We start from the raw sequence: 20834 nt of genomic DNA, 5'->3' as shown, positions 1-20834 counted from the left end.
CATGTGTCATAATCGCGAAAGCGTGAATACCTTGCTTCGTGGTAAAGATATTTTCATATATACGGGTATTGAAAGGTAAGAAATATGAAAAAAGGTCTTTGCCGAAATTTATTTTTTGCAGAAATTTTACGGACACAATTCATCTGTAAGATAATTTTTTATTTATAATTTTAAAATTACCATTATAATCTTAAATCTACCTATTTATTACCTGTTGATCTGAATACACAACACACGTTTTGAAAATCTTTTTTCATACTATAAAAATGCGTATCAGTCCTTTTGTGTTTTTCACACAAACTTTACTTTAAAATGCTAATCAAATGGCGTTTCTTTTAAATTTTGGTGTGAACAATTAGCGCGGAAAGTTTTCAATGGTTTCAAATAAACATTTAACGCTAATTAAATGGCGGTTCTTTTAATTTGTAGGTGTGAACAATTACCGCGGAAAATTTGCAATGGTTTCAAATAAACAAGAAACCATTTGTGATAAATCAATTAATTCCACGATTTGTTTAATTACTTAAATGGTTATAACTTTAATTGAGTAATACGTGCCACGGCGGAGTTTAGTATTTAAAGATGTATACATGATTATAGTATACCATTATTTTAAATTGATAATTCGACTAACACCATGCCTGCGCTTTGCACTCTGTATTTGCAGCGCAGCTGCTGGACTTGTGTTCAGCCATGTACGGACCTGTGCAAATAGTTGTTGTTGTTTGTGTAAATAGTGTTTAAATTTGTTATGAATAAAACGTTTGAATAAAATCATTTTCATAAATTCAATGTTGATAATATTAAGATATAATTATATTGATTACCCGGTACTGATGTATTACTGTCTTTTTGTAAATTTTTCTTATTATATCAATGTATTGATATTATTATACACACTGCGTAACTTTCTTTTTTTTATAAGTTGTTGTTGTTGTTGTTGTATATAAGTACATAAGTATCTAATAAACCATCAACACAAAAAAAGTTTTTCTTATATATTTCTCTTTCTATTCATCTGTACTGTTTACATTTAACATAGATGCTAAAAATGTAACAATAAAAATGATGGGACGAGTCGTTATATATTATATACGCAAAAACATAGTTATGTTACTGTGGTAACGCATAATATTAATTGCAAGAGTTGATAAAATTCCAGGTGTAGAAATCTTAAACATATCATGCAGGATGCGATACAGTATTCCAGTTTCTGTTGAAAGTTCCTGAAAAAGGTGAAAGTTAAAGTAAAGCATTTTAACAAATTTCATCAAACTTCTAATTTGCCAAATCTTAAGATATTTTTTCAATACCCCACCAGTTTTTACCGACTTAAAACACAATAAAATCGAAATTAAATAAAAATCCTACCATGTAAGTAATGATGGGGCGAGTCGTTATCTATGTGGGGCGAGTCGTTATACATGTGGGGCGAGTCGTTATAAAAGTGGGGCGAGTCGTTATAAAAAGTGGGGCGAGTCGTTATGGGGCGAGTCGTTAAGGGGGCGAGTCGTTAGTAAACCCAATATCCCCACCTTTTTTTCAAAAAGCGTGGGGATAACAACAACAACAACAACTACTACTACTACTACTACTACTACTACTACTACTACTACTACTACTACTACTAGTACTACTACTCTACTACTACCACCACCACCACCACGACCACTACTACTACCACCACCAAACGTACAATATCCCTTATTTTATGGTAATACTTTTAGGTATTGCGATGAAGTGCAGGCTTTCATTTCACAATACACAATGCATGTTAAATATGTGTGTTATTGTTAGTATACTTATACATACAATTATTAATAATAAGGATACAAATAATATAAACTTACAAACATTATTATTATAAATAATAAATACTGTACAGTGCAATATAATACACGAACAATAATAGCTTATTATTGAAATTCTGCACATGCATTTCTAAGTCAGCGGTTGGACTAAGTCAGCGGAGACATGGGCGAGACAAGATTATTATGATGAATTTTTTTATCGGGTCATTATACCGTTCCAATGTTACGACTACTATACCACATGGTAGTCCGATGAGGGAGTATAATTGCACCTGAATCGTAAAGAACGTCAAATTGTTGAACTTTACTCCATTTTTTGTACAGAAAGCAAAACGAACGTGTGCCTAATAAGGCTAATTTAGAACGTGAAAGCTCATAAGATATTCAAACATAACATTGTAATAGGTCAATAATTATGTTATCTTTGTAAAATACTAGCTACTCACCTGAATAATGTAAAATTAATTTTAGAATTAATTACTTGCAGTCTACACACAAATGTTAAAACACTTAAGTAATCAGGAAGTTTACTTCGACAATTTAAGGACGTTTTGTTTTCACCATTGGGCTCCGGCTTTGAAATGCAAAGCCGATTAGCCGGGACCCATTCTAAAGATTAACAATACAGGGAAGCTTTCGGTACAGTACCAGTAGTGTATGGTCATTGTATAAAATAAAAATACTACCTGATGTGTAAATTTTAAATCGACATCATGAAAACACGATTAAAATAACGTCTGTATGAATGATATTTACTTAACATTCAATACATTTTATGCACTTCACAGATTGGTTAATATATGTGCTACACTAGACGAAAATGTGTTCAATTTGCAAATTTTGGTTGAAGTTATATAACGTTATAATTTAATGACTCGTACTTCGGGAGTTCTATTAATTGATATCTGTGTCTTTTAGTTGTAAAGAAAATATTTTTTGAGTGTAATAATTATATTCTATTAACTTGTGTGTCCGTCTTGCGACAAGGACGTCCTGGTTGCGATGCGATCCTCGCTGTTGGTACGTTTTCTTTACAACCCAAAACTGGTCCTACCAGGAAACAGAGTCGAAAGTGTCTCAATAAGCCTAAGGCTTTCGATGCATCGAACTAATATATACGTTCGAACTCATTATCTTATAACAGCATTTCATGCGTAACATGAAGGACAATCGTCGACGACACTAGTGATACAAAAAAAGTTAATTGTTTTCGTAAATGTATATTTGATTAATATTCATATAATACTTGGTGTACATTTTAGTTTAAACCTATTTATTTTAGCTCGATTGCATCGAAAGCCCAAGGCTTATATAAACGCTCTCGAGTCCGTTTCCTGGGCCTAGAACCAGTACTTGGTGTCTTTGGGGAGATCTAAAGAACGCTCCCGCGGACACCATATCCATTACACCACGGCGACTCAGGTGTACATTTTGATCAGTGATACTATAGAACATTAAAATTTTAAGAAGTAACCAATGAATTAAATCAATGCTGTCAATAACATTGAAAAGCTCATAAACACGCAACTTACGAATATTTCGTACAATATTTCAAAAAATAAACTTAAGACATTAACAACAATTTTCCTTATAGCAGTAGCCAAAATTTCAACGTTTGATGTCGTCTTGTAACATAGATTGAACAAGATACAGAAATGCTCTTTTTTGTGCGACAATATCTTCAACACATGTTATGTACCAAGTTGGTGTTCGTGTGTCGTATGAATAGATATCGTTGCAGGAAATTAAAACGGAATATATTGTGCCACACAAAATCAAAAACCAGCGTTTTGTATCTCGTTAAATATATGTAAAGATACCACATCTAGCGTTGAAATTATGGTTACTGATATAAGGAGTACTGTTTTTATGGGTTTACTTTATTTTACGAAATATTGAGCGAGAAAAAAAGAAATGGTAACATGATCCATATTTCAAAACTATTTTTGATGTATGGTTTTGATTGGTCAATGCACCTTCGTAGGTAAGGTTCATAGACATAAAACTATGCGTTTTTAGCAACACACGATTGACGGAGGTTTGTTTATTAGCCGATACAAAACTAAAATGCCAGTGTTTTCAATTTTAGCAAAATTTTGCAAACGGTTTAAACTGGAAATGACAATAATGATGATAATAATAATGTTTATTTTGCAAAGCACGCTGGATGGGGGATTACTTAATGGGTTCACATTTATTTACATGAAGTAAAAATGTGTGCATACATGTATATTAGCAGAAATATACAAACTATATCGTTTATAAAACAAGTCTGAAAAGCAGGCTGTTTCATGTTTGAATGTTATGCGTAGTTGTTCTTTCACTCATGTGAATAGTCTCAGTAATAACAAACACAAATGTGCGCTATACTCTTTAATGATGTTACTACGTTGGTGGCTCAAGTGAGACTGGCTTATCAGCTCACTGTACAATGTAATAGTAAAGTTATTCAAGCATGCAGCAATCTATAGTCTGTATATAGTTACACTATGCAACATCCCCTTTGTTTTGTTAAGATGTAAATTTGTCTTCAATAAAAGTTTGTTATAACATATTAACAATTAATCATATTTATGTTAATATTAATAATTTGATATTTTGATCAATGTAACATAAACATCAACAACATTCTGAACATTTACTTAGTCCATTCATTTTCTGCGTATCGCTGACAAGGCTGCACTATTCTACCTGATCGTGTCTGATAAGGGGAAATGGGCTTATCTACAGGTACAGAGGGATGTTGAATATTCAATGCACTATTGTTTGTTGGTTGTTTGACCTGTTTATCAGTGCTTGAATGATTTCTTGCCAAAACATCAGGTGTAAAATCTGATATCTCTGGGAAATCCTCATTGGTTCTGATGAGGTAGCGACGATTTCTCCTGTAAACCTGACCAGAAGGTGTTTGTATTATGTAAGAGTTAGCATTGTGTATTTCGATAACCTTAGCTGGTTTCCAGAGTTTTCCTATCTGGAACCTCACAGTTTCATTCAAATGTAATCTGGGGAGCGGTTTTGCGGTTTTGTCATAATTGTTTTTCTGTTTATTTTTGGAAGTTTGAATTGAAGATCGGACAAAGTCTGGGTTAACGACTTTGGGCAGAAGCTGGGTAACCGTTGTAGGCATAATTGACCTAGTTCTCCTACTCATCAGCAACTGCACGGGTGACCGATTGCAATCTGAGAGTGGAGTGTTCTTATACTCTAGCAAGGCTAAGTATGGTTCATGGCAACTGTCTTTTGCTTTTTGTAGCAGTCTTTTTACAGTTTGTACTGTCCGTTCAGCAAGTCCGTTTGACTTTGGATAATGTGGACTAGATGTGACATGCTCAATATGCCATGATTTGACAAAATTTCGAAATACGTCCGATGTATACTGAGGTCCGTTGTCACTGAAAATACGCATCGGAATGCCATGGGTATTGAAGCGTGACTTCAGTTTTCTGATAACTGTTGTGGACAGCATGTCCGGAAGTTTGTCTATTTCAAAGTATCTGCTGTAGTAGTCTACTACGAGCAAATAGTCATTTCCATCAAAATGGAATATGTCTGTGGCAACCTCCTGCCATGGACCCTGCGGAATTTCATGGGGTGTTAACGGTTCTTTTTGGTTTGAGTTTCTATGCGATAAGCAAATTGTACAGCTCATTATGTACTCAGTAATTTGCTTGCACATTCCTGGCCAGAACATAACGTCTTTGGCTCTTTGTGTGCTTTTTTCAATGCCCATGTGACCTAAATGAACTTGTTCTAACATGTGTGGTCGGAGTCTCTTGGGAATGACCAGTGTCTGCCCTCTAAAAATTAGGTCATCGGCTGTCGAAAGTTCGTCCCTGTGATTGAAATACTCGCGTATCATGTCAGGGCAATCTGACCTTGAACTTGGCCATCCTCTAACTATAGTCTGTTTCAGGGCTATCATCTGTAGGTCAGTTCTTGTCTCGTTTCTCACGTTTTCTAGACTTCGGTCAGTATAGGTCATGCTCGAGAGCACCGTGTGAACGTGAAGGTCAAGACCTTCGATTTCAGAACAGTCTGACATTGGCTGTCGTGACAGGAAATCCCCGATGGGAACTTCTTTCCCGCTCACATGTCTAACATCAAGGTCATATTTTTGCAAACTAAGCATCATCCTTTGCAAACGAGGTGGTGCTGCATGTAATGGCTTCTTCATGATCGCAGATAAGGGTTTATGGTCAGAATGAACAATTACATGTCTGCCATATATGTACTGGTGAAAACGCTGGCATGCGAACACTATAGCTAGCATTTCACGTTCAATGTTTGCATAATTTCGTTCTGTCTGTGTCAATGTCTTAGATGCATATGCAACTGGCTGACCATCTTGCATGATCGCTGCACCTACACCGTTCATTGAAGCGTCACATTCAATGCAAACCGGCTTCTTGGGGTCAAAGTAAGCTAGCACTGGGCTTTGTGTTATGACCTGCTTAACTTTAGAAAAGGCATCTGATTGTGGCTGATCCCATACAAATTCAACGTCTTTTTTCAGAAGCAATCTCAATGGGCTTGTTATTTCAGCCAAATTGGGGGCAAATTTCTGCAGATAAGTAACCATACCCAAAAATGTTTCAAGTTCGCCGCGTGTCTTTGGTGCTTCTACATTGACACATGCCTCAATCTTAGTACTGTCTGGTTTCAGTCCAGATGACGTGATCACGTGACCAAAGAATGGTACTTCGGACAATCCAATACGACATTTGTCGGGATTAAATTTTATGCCATTTTCACGAGCACGTTGAAGCGTAGCAGTGAGATTTCTGTCATGCTCAATTCTTGTACGTCCACTTATTAATATGTCGTCAACTATTGTGCGTACACCTGTCAGGTCCCCGAATATCTCCTCAATTTTCTGTACAAAAATGTCCTGAGATGATTTTATCCCAAAAGGAAGTCGGAGATAACGATATCTGCCAAATGGGGTACTGAATGTTGTTAGGTAAGATGACTTTTCGTCAAGCCTTACACTCCAGTAAGCATGTGTAATGTCTAATAGACTGAAATATTTGCATTCAGCTAACTGTGACGTCACGTCGTCAAGTGTTGGCATAGGATAATGTGGTCTTCGAATAGCGTCATTCAGTGCTTTTGGGTCAAGACATATTCTTAACTGTCCAGTGTTCGGCTTTTCAACCACTACAAGTGAATTTACCCAGTCTGTGGGTGTATTGACCTTAGCAATTATGTCATTGTTTTCCATTCGGTCAAGCTCTTCGCGTAGTCTATTGCGTAATGCTTCCGGAACTCTCCTAGGAGGATTAACGACTGGTATAGCATCTGGCTTCAAATGAAGCTTGCAAGTGCCAGGGATGACCCCAATACCTTCAAAGAGGTCTTTGTAATCTGATAACACACTTTCTTTATTTAATTCTTGGGATGGGCAATCAACAGTACATGTCAGCTGAATTAATCCTAGATCGGTTGATGTTTTCAGACTTAAGAGAGGTACCGACGGGGAATCTACAACATGAAACCACGTGCTCACAGTTTTGTCTTTGTGTGAACATCGCAATTTGATTTTCCCTACAACTGGAAGTCTGTTACCTGTATAGGCAGTCAAAATGTCAGTAGGGGGTTCCAATGGGGAATGAATGTTCAGACCATTAAACTCTTTCTTCGGCAGAATGTTTACTGAACTTCCAGTATCAATTTTAAAACTAATGGGACATTTATTAGGGCCAATGGGGAGACGAATCATTGCACGATCGGTAGAACAAAATGTGCTTACCGTGTCAATATTGAATCCATCTACATCCGATGTTACATCATGACTAATTGTGTCATTGTCCACAGTGTGTATATTATTGTTTTTAGAACGGCAACACTTTGCGAAATGGTTAAGTTTGTTGCATTTGCGGCACTGCTTTCCTTTTGCTGGACATTGTCCAAAGTTGTGAAATATATCACAGTTGAAGCACGGCTTGTGTTTAGTAGGTAGACTTGGACCTGCATCAGTAGCTGTCGTCCGACGTTGATGTCTTTGGCGATGCGGTTGCATCGGTCTCGGGTGCACTGGCCTGGATCGGCACGCGTCTACTTCGTTGTTCATGGAGCGCAGCTGCTCCCTTGAGTACTCCAGACTTTGCGCAGTCTGTACGGCTACATCGAGTGTCAACCCTGCACCGATGTTGATTAGCTTCTCGCGTAACTTTGGCGAATTTGTGCCAAAAACGATCCTTTCTCGAATCATTTCGTCCGTCTTTTCGGCAAAGTTGCAGTCTTGTGCAATAAGTTGCAAGCGTGTAATATATGCATCAATGGAGTCGTTGTCCTGCATCTGTTTGTAAAACTTGTACCGGGAAAAGATCGGATTTAACTTTGGCTGCACGTAATTTCTGAAACGTTCATAATATGTTTTTATCTTCTTTGCACTTTCTGGTGAAATGTCTTTCCACGTGCTGTGAATGTCACGTCCTCTGTCACCAATCCACAATAAGAAATATGATACATGCTCTTCCTCTGATTTGTTCTTCAAAGGTCCACTAAACATGAGTTTCACGTGACGTTCAAATTTGTCGAATGCTTCGGGTAAATTGGACGAGTTCCAGTCCATTCGCGGAGCTTGGATGCCACTTAAATCCATTTTTTTTTAAACTTATGTGATGTGGATAAATCACTAAAATTCTGACACCATGTTTCATATTTGAATGTTATGCGTAGTTGTTCTTTCACTCATGTGAATAGTCTAAGTAATAACAAACACAAATGTGCGCTATGCTCTTTAATGATGTTACTACGTTGGTGGCTCAAGTGAGACTGGCTTATCAGCTCACTGTACAATGTAATAGTAAAGTTATTCAAGCATGCAGCAATCTATAGTCTGTATATAGTTACACTATGCAACACAGGCGACCCAATTTAGAGATTATTTCAAAGGGGGACAACATAGTCCTAGATCTAAAACCTTACAAATATATATAAAGCGTACCTTTTATTGCATATTAAATTTATTTATTAAAAACTATACCATAAAATTTAATACATTACCTGTATATTTACGCCTTGCCAAAACCGTCTAAAATGTTTCAGGACGTAAGAAACCCGAACCTTTAATTTCTTTAGTACAATATAAAGAAGTGAAACTCCAGCTGCTGGATCAGTATTGCACACTTATTATACACAACTTTTCACGCGGTCGAAATAATTGTAAGAACGCCAATCAGTAGAATCATGTTTTTTTTTCAATACCATGTTATCCGCTGATATGCCTAGCCGTATTTTGTAAAAGGTGGTATATTTTAAGCTCAAGACTATTTTAAGAACGATCACGTGAACAAGAACAGTATATAAACAGCCAGATAGCGGTGTTGGCTTCGAAATTACCCCCACAACCAGAAAGCGGTGGCGAATTTTATCCGTGAGCAGCGGTCTTCGATCCACGTCCGGTTGCAGTGAAACCATGGTAAATTGATTTTGACGATGGTGAAATAATCACCCTCTGCCAACGCATACTTCGATACCACTTGGGATGTTCGTGTCCCGAGTAATTCCCGGCTCTAGGGCCCTGTCCACTGCGACCCCGCTGCCGTCTTTCAAGCGCTCTGGGTTAGGACAGGGTTGCCCCAGGACCACAGGTGGGATGCTCCTGGTACCCGAGACTTGAACCGGGAACCTTCAGTATCTTGTCTGTCGGTTCTGGGCTCGTCTGCAACCTACAGGGGAATACAGGGACATATTGAATGGTCACTGCTTTATGATCGCTGCGATTGAGATAGATGCCCAGATGGACTCGTTATTTCAAATGCAGTCATAAATACATGAATCTTACACAAGGTTGTTCAACGTGGTATCGATATAGGCGCTGACTGAGTGGGGATCATATCAACATTGTTCAAAAACTCATTTCGGTTTACCAACTAAAAGAGACACGGATACAAACCCACAAATATGCCAGTCGTTTGAATAATATACCTATCCGTATACTAACTTAAAGCTTGATCGATAGCAGTTTATAAAGGTGTGCATGGCTTGATAAACATGTAGCTTACACAATCTATATTGTGTTTATTGGGTTTCGATATCGCTAGACAAACATTCGCCTTTAGTTATTCAGTATTCTATATTTTAAAGCGGCATATCGACGGCTTATAGGGCAGGTACGAAGCTTCCGATACGCCGCGGTCTAAACTTTATTAAAGAAAATAAAAGATGCAATTAAATCAGAACCAAAAATAGATAGGGTTCAGGGATACATAGAACAAAATGTAAGGCAATAATATACTTTTTGAATAGGGATTTTACTGGCGTTGATTCTCGTTATATTTTAGATATAACATGGCCATATGTATAATAACGCAAGGAATATGTCGAAGGGTCACAGATATTGGTGAAGATCGTTGATGTCGTCCTTTCGAAAATGAAAACCCGCATCCATGACATTTGAAAACAAGAGCACCGCCTTGCGGGTGCAGACCGCTCATCTATTTTCTTTTTAAAGGTGAAGGGACTCTCATTTTCAATCACAAAGGAGGGAGGAGTGGAGTGAAGAGGGGTGTATAGTGTGGGGTTGTGGACATTTATTACATTATCTTCCAAAAAAGCGAAAAAAAAAAAAAAAAAAAAAAAAAATCCGGGGGGGGGGGGGGGGGTTGGGGGGGGGGGCGATTGGGGGGGGGGGGTTTGGGTGCGATGGTTGGACGGTATTTCAAACATAACCATTTTTAAAAAAAAAATGGGGGGGGGTATAGTGTGAGGGTGTGGTGGTAATTTGTGAGATGATCTTAAAAAAAAAAAAAAAAAAAAAAAAAAAAAAAAAAATTAGGGGGGGGGGGGGGGGGGGGGGGGGGGGGGGGGGGGGGGGGGGGGGGTGGGGGGGGGGGGTATAGTGTGAGGGTGTGGTGGTCATTTGTGAGATGATCTTAAAAAAAAAAAAAAAAAAAAAAAAAAAAAATAGGGGGGGGGGGAGGGGGGGAGGGGGGGAGGGGGGGGAGGGGACGGCACGGGGGATGGTTTGGGTGGAGTCTATTGTGGTATGTCAGGTAAGAGTAGTTTCATCAAAGTATCAATCAAATCTAATCATAAATAAAGAAGTTATGGCAATTTTAGCAAAATTTAATAATTTGACCTTGAGAGTCAAGGTCATTCAAAGGTCAAAGTAAAATTAAAGTTGCCAGGTACAGTAACCTCATGATAGCATGTAAGTATTTGAAGTTTGAAAGCAATAGCCTTGATACTTAAGAAGTAAAGTGGATCGAAACACAAAATTTAACCATATATTAAAAGTTACTAAGTCAAAAAAGGGCCATAATTCCGTAACAATGACAACCAGAGTTATGCAACTTGTCCTTTTACTGTACCCTTATGATAGTTTGTGAGTGTTCCAAGTATGAAAGCAATATCTATGATACTTTAGGGGTAAAGTGGACCAAAACATAAATCTTAACCAAATTTTCAATTTTCTAAGTATAAAGGGCCCATAATTCCGTTCAAATGCCAGTCAGAGTTACATAACTTTGCCTGCACGGTCCCCTTATGATAGTTCATAAATCTTGCAAGTATGAAAGCAATAGCTTTGATACTGTAGGAATAAAGTGGACCTAAACACAAAACTTAATCAAATTTTCAATTTTCTAAGTATAAAAAGGGCACATAATTCTGTCAAAATGCCAGTCAGAGTTACATTACTTTGCCTGCACAGTCCCCTTATGATAGTTAGTAAGTGTTGCAAGTATGAAAGCAATAGCTTTAATGCTTAAGGAATAAAATGGACCTAAACACAAAACTTAACCAAAATTGTCAATTTTCTAAGTATAAAAAGGGCACATAATTCTGTCAAAATGCATGCCAGAGTTATCTAAATTTGCCTGCCCAGTCCCCTCATGATAGTAAGTAAGTGTACCAAGTTTGAATGCAATAGCATTGATACTTACTGAGAAAAGTGGAACTAAACGCAAAACTTAACCAAAATTTTCAATTTTTTAAGTATAAAAAGGGCACATAATTCTGTCAAAATGCACGCCAGAGTTATCTAACTTTGCCTGCCCAGTCCCCTCATGATAGTAAGTAAGTGTACCAAGTTTGAATGCAATAGCATTGATACTTTCTGAGAAAAGTGGACCTAAACGCAAAACTTAACCGGACGCCGACGCCAACGCCAACGCCAACGCCAACGCCAACGCCAACGCCGACGCCGAGGTGATGACAATAGCTCATAATTTTTTTTCAAAAAATAGATGAGCTAATGATACTGTGAGACACATGCATTGCATTCCAAACATACCTTACTTTCTAGATGATGACGGAACAAAATGCAATGTCTCAGCAAGCGATCTTACACAAACATATTACCATCATATATCGGTAAATGGATTTAGAATGACAAAAAGCAACACAGACTCCACGACAACCTTTGGCAGACGTGTATAAAATGATCACATTATTCTTATGGTGTCTTTGAACCAAAATGATCGATTGTCATACACTTTACCATGTTTTAAATTTAAGTAGGATTTTTATTAAATCAGACGTAAATGTTAACAAATTAACTGAAACAAAAGCTTTATTTTTTTATTATTTCATTTAACTTAATTTTAATTCTAGTTAACAATTACCAAGTATCACAAAAGGTATGTTCAATTTTTTTTAAGTACGATTAACAATAAATATATAAACAGAAATGTTTACTATATATATAGAAGCTAGTTAATACGATCTTTGATAACCTTAACTAACAATACCAGACACTTTTATCAAAAACAATGTTCATAATTAAGATATATTGAGAAGATAGCTTGTCTATACAGGCAAGATTGCCTGTAAATACACTTGCTTATTAAAACAATAGCCTAATTAATAATGCAAGTAAATTTGTAATTTCAAATATCGATAATAAAAGCTCATATTATAAAGGTTATTTGATACACAAAACCTAACTAATTAGGCAAATGAAACAGTTCTTTCATTTGTAGCACTGACGTAGATTCAAACATACATAAACCCTCCAAATTTATAAAAACAATTATTTATGAAAATGATAGGATGTTTTCATGATGTTGATTCAAGTGCCTTTTAAAGATTTAGTGAAATAAGTATCTTGCTTTCACAGTTCCCACATGTCCAACATAACTCTTGAAATTTTAAGAGTGAAAGTTGCATTCTCTTCAATACTTAAAGAAGTTAAAGACGCCCTTTGAGAGGTAACTATCGATACAATAATTAAAGAGCATGACAAGTCCATGAACACTTGGAATGATGAACTATTTTGTTTCCTTTGATATATATTTAAAATTTTGAGTCATAATTGCATTTAATAGATTGAAAATGGAACAGTATCAGTCATAGCATCCAACGTAAATTGATTAAAAATATCAAAAACCATACTCAGATTACAAAAAAGACATCTATAGACACTTCAGATGTGTAGCATCAGTTGGTTTGAATTTAAAATAATCATTAAAATAACTGGACATTATAATTTGTATACATAATTTAGTTTGCTATGCGAATGTTTATGGTAAATATGCACTTTGCAATAAATTAGAAAAGAATAGACCCAGCGAGAATTCTTTCTGCAAACAACACATCTGATGGAGCTTGCCAAAGACAAGTTGTAAAACATCTCTCTTAATTCTCTTGTATCTTGTATATTTGTTGGTATAAGATGTTTGTATCCACCTGCAAATACAAAGTGATGTTTTGTTCTGTTCATTAGGTTCTTGCGCTACAACAGCCTTTTAATTGTTATGTAATAATATTGTTTTTTACAATCATTGTGCATAGTCATACTATTTCTTACTAGAGTTGCGACACCTTAAGGGTTTCGCGGGATGGAATGAGTGGAGAGTTCAAATCAAATTGAAAATTGATTATTTCAAAATAAAAAATTGGTACGAAAAAATATGTGGGCAGTGGGTACAAAAAAAATAATAATTTGGGTACGAAAACAAATTTGAGTACGAAAAAAAAGGATAAACAACAAAATAAAGGTACGAAAAACTATTTGGGTACGAAAAAAATGGGTACGAATAAAAAATTAGGTACGAACAAATTTGTGTACGAAAAAAATTTTAGTACGACATATGGGTACGAAACAATTTGGGTATGAACAAATTTGTGTACGTAGAAATAATGGGTACGAACATAATATGGGCAGGAAAAAAAACTAATTTGGTTACGAAAACAAATTAGAGTACGAAAAAATAAAGGAAACAAAAAAAATTAGGGTACGAAAACTATTTGGGTACGAAAAAAATGTGTACAAATAAAAATTTGGGTACGAAACAAATTTGGGTACTAAAAAAATGGGTACGATTTGTTTATTTGGGTACGAAAAAAATGGGTATGAAAAAAAAATGGGTACGAACAAATTTGGGTACGAAAAAGATTGGTACGAAAAAAAAAATGGATACGAACAAATTTGGGTACGAAAAACATACGGGTACGAAAAAAAATGGGTACGAAAAAAAAATTGGGTACGAAAACAATTGGGAACAAAAAACATTTGGGTACGAAAAAAATGGGTACGAAAAAAAAATTGTTACAAAAAAAATTGGTACGAACAAAAATTTAGGTACGAAAAAAATGGGTACGAAAAAAATTGGGCACGAAAAAAAAGGGGTACGAAAAAAATTGGGTACGAAAAATTTGGATACGAAAAACATTTGGGTACGAAAATAATGGGTACGAATTTTTTTTTAGGTACGAACAAATTTGGGTACGAAAAACATTTGGGTACGACAAAAATGATTACGAAAATCGAAAAATTGGGGTATGAAAAATCTAATTTGAATTGTCTAGCCCGTGAATTGTCTCCTTGGGGTGAATTGTCTTGGGGTTGCTATTAAGGCTACATGTACTTCCGGCCAAGCCACGTGTTTATAGTGATTGCGCAATAAAAAACACCACTTTTTCGTGATTTAATCAAAAACTAGATTTTTCACAGTAATAACGAATACGCCAACAGGTAGATCGCGTTATATGTACAGTTAATGGAAAATTTCATAGGGCCATACATTGTAACTCTGTGAAAAATCATCTGACCAGAACCGGCTGATAATATGCATGTCTCCTCTTGGTAGTGAAGCTTCCCATTAAGTTAAATTGAATTCCAGTCATTAGTTGCTGAGAAATAGCCCGGACAAAAATTGTGCACGGACGGACAGACGCAGCGGCGACTATATGCTCCCCCCTTAAAAAATTTGGGGAGAGCATAATAAAAAAGTTGTGGCAATTTAAAGGTGGTACGCAAACTTTAAAATAGATTTATCAATTATATGCTTATTGTTAGTGAAAAAAAGGCCATAATTGTTACAAAATGCTTGATACAGTTATCTGCTTTTGTTTATACATTGGGGTGATGTTGGTTAAGAAGCAAAATACATGTATGAAAGCAATATGTCAATGGACATAGGAAATATATTCGAGGTGGTACGCAAACATTCCAATGCGCGCACCTACGCCGGGGTGAGTAGGATAGGTCCACTATATATATTTGAATTTCATATATAATAGTCGAGCTTAAAAGTAAATATACTATAAACAACAAGCTTACCTCAATCACAATTTTAATGCAATGCAGTTAAACAATAAAGTTACAATGATATGCCAGGGATTGAAACTAACTTTTTACTATTTTGGGCAACCATCTTTAGTATTTTGGTTGCCCAGATAAAGAATAATGAGCCCAGAAATATGAACATGTGAATATTATTATACATTTTTTTAATAAAATAATAAATAATTATATACATTTGCTGACAATACACATGTTCAATGCATGATGTATTATTATGAGCCTGAATTGAATCATGTCCTATTCCTAAATAATGAATGTTATTTAACTAGTATTGATCCATGGTGATCAATTGTTTTTCAATTTTTATTGCACTGAATTGTTTTAAGATTTAAAAAAAAAAAGTTTACCAACTTTTGAAATCGAGTTGCCCAGGCCAAAATCTACTTGCCCCGGGCTCATGGGAAACCACTTATTTCCATCCCTGTATGCTCTTCATTTTCTGTTCTTCCATCCCATTCTCAAAATTAATTTTAAAGCACAATATTTTTTAATAACATTTGTATGAATTACTAACCATTATCACCCAAAACACAATTTTACAACGCTGTAATCGTGTCGTAGAGATTTAGTTTACTATTATCAGTGTTCTCTTTAAATACTGGCAGCCAGCGATTCTGCCGGTTACATTTACTCTTACATTTACATGACGGCTTCTTTTCCCAATATATATCAAGTAAATGTCATAAATGCTTTTGTTTTACTGCATAGTTGCCGGCCATATAACTGGCTACTCAATTTTTTCTGGAAAACACTGAATTATGCATGACAAACACACAATACTTAAAATCTTAGATTCGTTTTTAAAATAAATTGACACTTTCAGCTTGTCGCCATTGAAATCCAAAGATTCAAATAATTTCCCACGAGGTACGTCAACAATTGCGTAATCAAATGAATGAAAAATAAAAGGAAAGAAAGCCAGATTTTACATAAATTCCAGGTTGATAAACACAACAAGGTAAAGGTACCTTGTAATTAGTGAGATATAATAATAATACAAATAGTAAGGCTCGTACCCTGGGTGCGGTAAATATACTAAAACGTACCCGGGAATTTTAACACTAAATCGGTTGTTGTCGGGTATTTTGTAAAAATTAATTATGTTTACATTTATGTCAATTTTCTGTTCAATGGCATTTATATTATCAAAACTCATTGTTAAAATCAATAATGTGATTTAATTTTAAATCTTAAATTGTTTAAAGTCGCGTCATTGTATGACGTCGTTAAGTATAATATTTTCCGCGACATCGCACGTTCACTATTTACCGTCATAGATTGTTTAAAAGAAACATTATTTGGTTTGCAAGGTCCGTTAAATGGGGAACACCATATTCGGTATTTATATTATGTTTTAACAATTAATTCATGCTGTGTAATAAATATTGTATAAGATATTTCGATATTGATTGAAAATGTTTCAAATTGTTATTTATGAAACCTCTTATTCTAATGAGTGTATGCTATTATATTATACTTTGAAAAGCATATCTGTTGTACTATAATCTTATTATTCATTTTTTATTGTTAATTTCATTTATTGTAGAGAATCGTCAATGTTACATCTAGTCGCCAATGCTTGTCGTCAGTGTTAGTCGTAAATGCTTGTGATCATTGTCGTCAATGTTAGTCGTCAATCCTTATCGTCATTATACATGAAGGAAATAAAAGCAGAAACAGAGACGTATTCTTGATTACTTGATTATTCCTACGGCGTCCTCTCAACACTCATACTAAAAAGCATGTTGATGCAGATTTTTCAAAACAGAAGTTTGTTAAGGTAAACAATATTGTTTTACGTTAATCGGTAGCATGTTTAACGATATCGGGTTTTGGGCGGATATACAACTCGGATACAATCTAATATTTGCGGGTATGTTTAAGTTTATTTACCGTACCCGGGGTACATGTAAGTAAAGTTAAGAGTACCCGGGGTACATGTACTTGTAAGTAGTACCCGAGCCGAGAATGACCAATCGAGCCTTAGTAAGTGAGTGATGGTGTATGGGATAACATGCACTGAGGGTGTATATTTTTCATGAACAAGTCAATTGAAGGTGTTAGAGATGCATTGATCCATAAGATAAAAAAGGGTAATTAACCACGGGCTTATTAATATTAAAACGATGACATTACAATGTACCAGCTGTTTATTGTTGTATACTGTAAGCTTGTAATATTTTAAATAATGTAAACAACTTACCTTGTATAAGTTGGCACATTGTTGTCAGGTGTAGAAACTATTATACTTATTTCTGTTAAGTTGCACTGGCTGAACCAAAAGAATTATGTAGTCGTTTCTAAATAATCACGAAACAACCTACTAATGCATATATGCTTGCCAGTTACTGAGTTTGTGCATTTCCATTCACTATATTATCGGCCTTGGCAAACAGCGTAGAATCAGATGAGACGCCGTGTGATGTCTGCTATTTCCATATCCACGGGTGTTTTTATGTCAAATGTTATGGTTTTTCAATAGATCGTATACTTATCTACAAAACAGCGAATTAGCGTTCACTTTACATCATTTTTAATTATGTTATTTTGTTAATACTTTCTCGCGTTTTTTTCGAACCTGTATTGGCAGCCATTGGTCGACGCCGTCTGCTATTCCGAACGATGAAGATTTCCATATCCACTGGCGTTTTTTTATGTCAAATGTTAGTGTTTTCCAATGGATCGTATACTTATATACAAAACAGATAAGTAGCGTTCACTTTACATCGTTTGTGATGATGTTATTTTGTAAATACTTTTCTTAGCGTTCATTCTGGCGAATTCAGCCATTTTGACGGGTGAGAAGAAATACCGAAAATCCCGTAATTACCAAAATCCCCAGGAATCCCCGAGATCCCACGAAATCTCCATTAATATTGATTATTTATCGAAAAACTGCGTATTTTAATACAGATTGTTGCAAAATACACTGAAATAACTAATGAAACATTGTTTTTATCAAAGTTTGATTTCGGAGATTTCGGTAGGGATTTCGGTATATCCACATACCGCATTTTGTAATTCCGGTTATGTAAAACTTGCGAAACTTTTTCGTGATTTAATCAAAAACTATATTTTTCCCAGGTATAACGCCTACGCCAACAGGTAGATCGCATTCTTGTCCATATACATGTCAAATTTCAGCAAAAGTAACAGACCAGTATTCAAGACTCCCAAATCGCGACTATATGCACCAACTTAACGAAACTTAGCCCCCTTTATCATTCGTTCGAATGAACGTCATCAATGATGACGTCCAATACATCACTCATTCCATAAATATTCGGTGTTTAACAATAGAATAACATAAGCCATTTTGATATTTATTTATGTTCTGAGAGCCCGATATTGAAAAAAAAAAATAATTTCCCGAAAATAGTTGCCAGTTATTGCATGAGTGTTAGCCAGTCTATCAGGGTTACCCCCAAGCTAGTGGTGAAGGTTGAAGGTAATCATTTGGGAAGTCCTCAATCCCACCCCTTGCGTTTGCCTTATTGCACAATACTGCAATTGCGACATTGAATCTGGAAACTTTGCATTCCCTTTTATTATTGTTTAATTTGAGTTACAATGCTATGACGTTAAATTTTATTTACACTTAAATGTATTATGAATATTGCTGGGCCAAGTGTGAGGTTGAGCGCTCTATAACCAGGTTTAAACCCCCAATGCTTTGCATTGACCGTTCCAAGGCGGTGACCCCAGCTTTATTCATATTTTGTGTTTATGTTGGTTTGTATTGTGCTGTTTTGTACTGTTTGGGCAATCGGTCACTTGCCTTAAATAAAGGACCAACTAATTGTTTTTAATGAAAATTCAATACTGCTCCAGCAGCTGGAGTTTCACTTCTTTATATTCATAATAACCTAAATGTTTACAAACGATAAGTTAATATTTTGCAATGTAGCTTACTCAATTCAGAGCATATTTGGTATATTGCGTGACCAACATGAAGATTATAATGCTAATTGACACTTGACTTACTATAATATTAATGAATCTCAATAAAGAACATGAAACCGCCGCTTCATTATTCTGAATGTTCTGTCAATAACATATTTTGTCTTTGCATATGCGTCGCTATACCTCTGTTGTTGTGGGGATCCAAGTACAAATAATTTATATTTACTATATGTTTTTTGTTCAATTATATGATTGTACATCAAAGTCACTAAAACACACGATAATGTATGCATTATCAGAAACTAATTAGCACGGTAAACACTGATTTTTGGATGCTGGGTTCATCGGAGAAGTACTCACCTGGATGCAGGTAGGGCGTCATGAGGAACTTCCAGCCTGGATAGAGATCAGATTTCATCTTACATCCTGTGAGCCGAACAAGTTTACTTAAATTACAGTTATGATCAACTATAAAATGTACATAATATATTTGCACATCCGGTTTGTTAAATTAATATTCTTTTCAAATTTAAACGTGTACATGAGAAACAATAACATGCATGAACAACATTAAATCGCAATGGTAACTAATCATTGTATGTAAGAATATCCAGTTACAATATTGATATGCCTCCAAATAATTAAGTATACGTGCGTATAATTGTTGCTTCAAGGCTATGTGACATGTATGCTGGTGAAATCACCTAAAACATGATTTCATCAAATAATATGTATGCAATATTAATAGTATACAAAATAATTCATATAAAATAATGGATCCAATTATTAGCAATAAGATAAAATTACGTACAGGCGCCTCTTTCACACAATCAGATTATATTCAATATTCAAACATACTTTATAAAGACCTATTTGGAATCAGGATGTAGATATAAATAAACGGATCTCTTTTATGGTATACACAAAACTAGTGAAGATAAGATAATATTTTGTGTACAAATCATAAATTCCTTTGTGATCACATATTTCTACCCGTGTTTATGGGGAGTAATTTTGCGAACATTGGTCCGCATTGCCGCAATAACGAATGGAAACGCAGCGAATTAATTTAAACAAATTTTGTTTTATGATTGATTAAGTGTTGTGCGTTGTCGCGAATGTAAAATTATTCGGTATATCAGGTCACACAGTTTGTCAGTGACTCTGGTACCGATCCTTGAAACTAGGGCAGTGTCCACCTAAAAATATCCATAATTAATTGCAACCCAAGATCCGGAAAGTTTGTCAAGGTAATGCCCGATCCGTTTTTCTATGCGGTCGATTTTGTCTGGTGTTAATTTAATTCGTCCGCGTGTTCAGTCGGGTCGTCGGTTTCCGTAAATATGTCACTTCTTCGAAATCGTTCTGGTTGTCAATCGTTCGGTATTTCCATGTTGTTAGTGCTTTCTTAAGATAAAGATAACCGAAGTCAAATACCTTCCGTTAGATCTTATCAAAAACAAAACAAAAGCGTTCAACTGTTTGGATATCAATCGCTTTCAAAAGAAGATATATAAAAATAATAACCAAATTGTAACCGTTACATGTTCGATTTAAAAAGAGCTTAAACTATATACTGTAGA

The 20834-nt window shown here is 35.5% G+C and overlaps 1 protein-coding gene and 2 long non-coding RNA genes across 4 annotated transcripts in view; 1 reads left to right on the top strand and 2 right to left on the bottom strand.

The window, feature by feature from the left end:
* LOC127866659 (uncharacterized) overlaps nt 1-2390 on the bottom strand; it is an 82913-nt gene extending 80523 nt beyond the window's left edge. For both annotated transcript variants that reach the window (XM_052407374.1, XM_052407375.1), the window contains exon 1: nt 2258-2390. The gene's annotated coding sequence lies outside the window, so the exon portion shown is untranslated. The remainder of the gene's footprint in view (nt 1-2257) is intronic.
* An 8385-nt stretch (nt 2391-10775) lies between these two features.
* LOC127866698 (uncharacterized) overlaps nt 10776-20834 on the top strand; it is a 194114-nt gene continuing 184055 nt past the window's right edge. Inside the window, exon 1 of the long non-coding RNA XR_008043073.1 lies at nt 10776-10923. This is a non-coding gene — a long non-coding RNA (uncharacterized LOC127866698). The remainder of the gene's footprint in view (nt 10924-20834) is intronic.
* Nucleotides 12328-18364, bottom strand: LOC127866694 (uncharacterized). Its single transcript, XR_008043068.1, has 2 exons — nt 17552-18364; nt 12328-13448 (listed from the first exon to the last, which is right to left on the bottom strand). It is a non-coding gene; the product is annotated as an uncharacterized LOC127866694 (long non-coding RNA).

The sequence above is a fragment of the Dreissena polymorpha genome, chromosome 2, assembly GCF_020536995.1.
Source record: "Dreissena polymorpha isolate Duluth1 chromosome 2, UMN_Dpol_1.0, whole genome shotgun sequence".
In the NCBI taxonomy this organism is placed as follows: domain Eukaryota; kingdom Metazoa; phylum Mollusca; class Bivalvia; order Myida; family Dreissenidae; genus Dreissena; species Dreissena polymorpha.
This window is presented reverse-complemented; position numbering and strand designations above follow the sequence as displayed.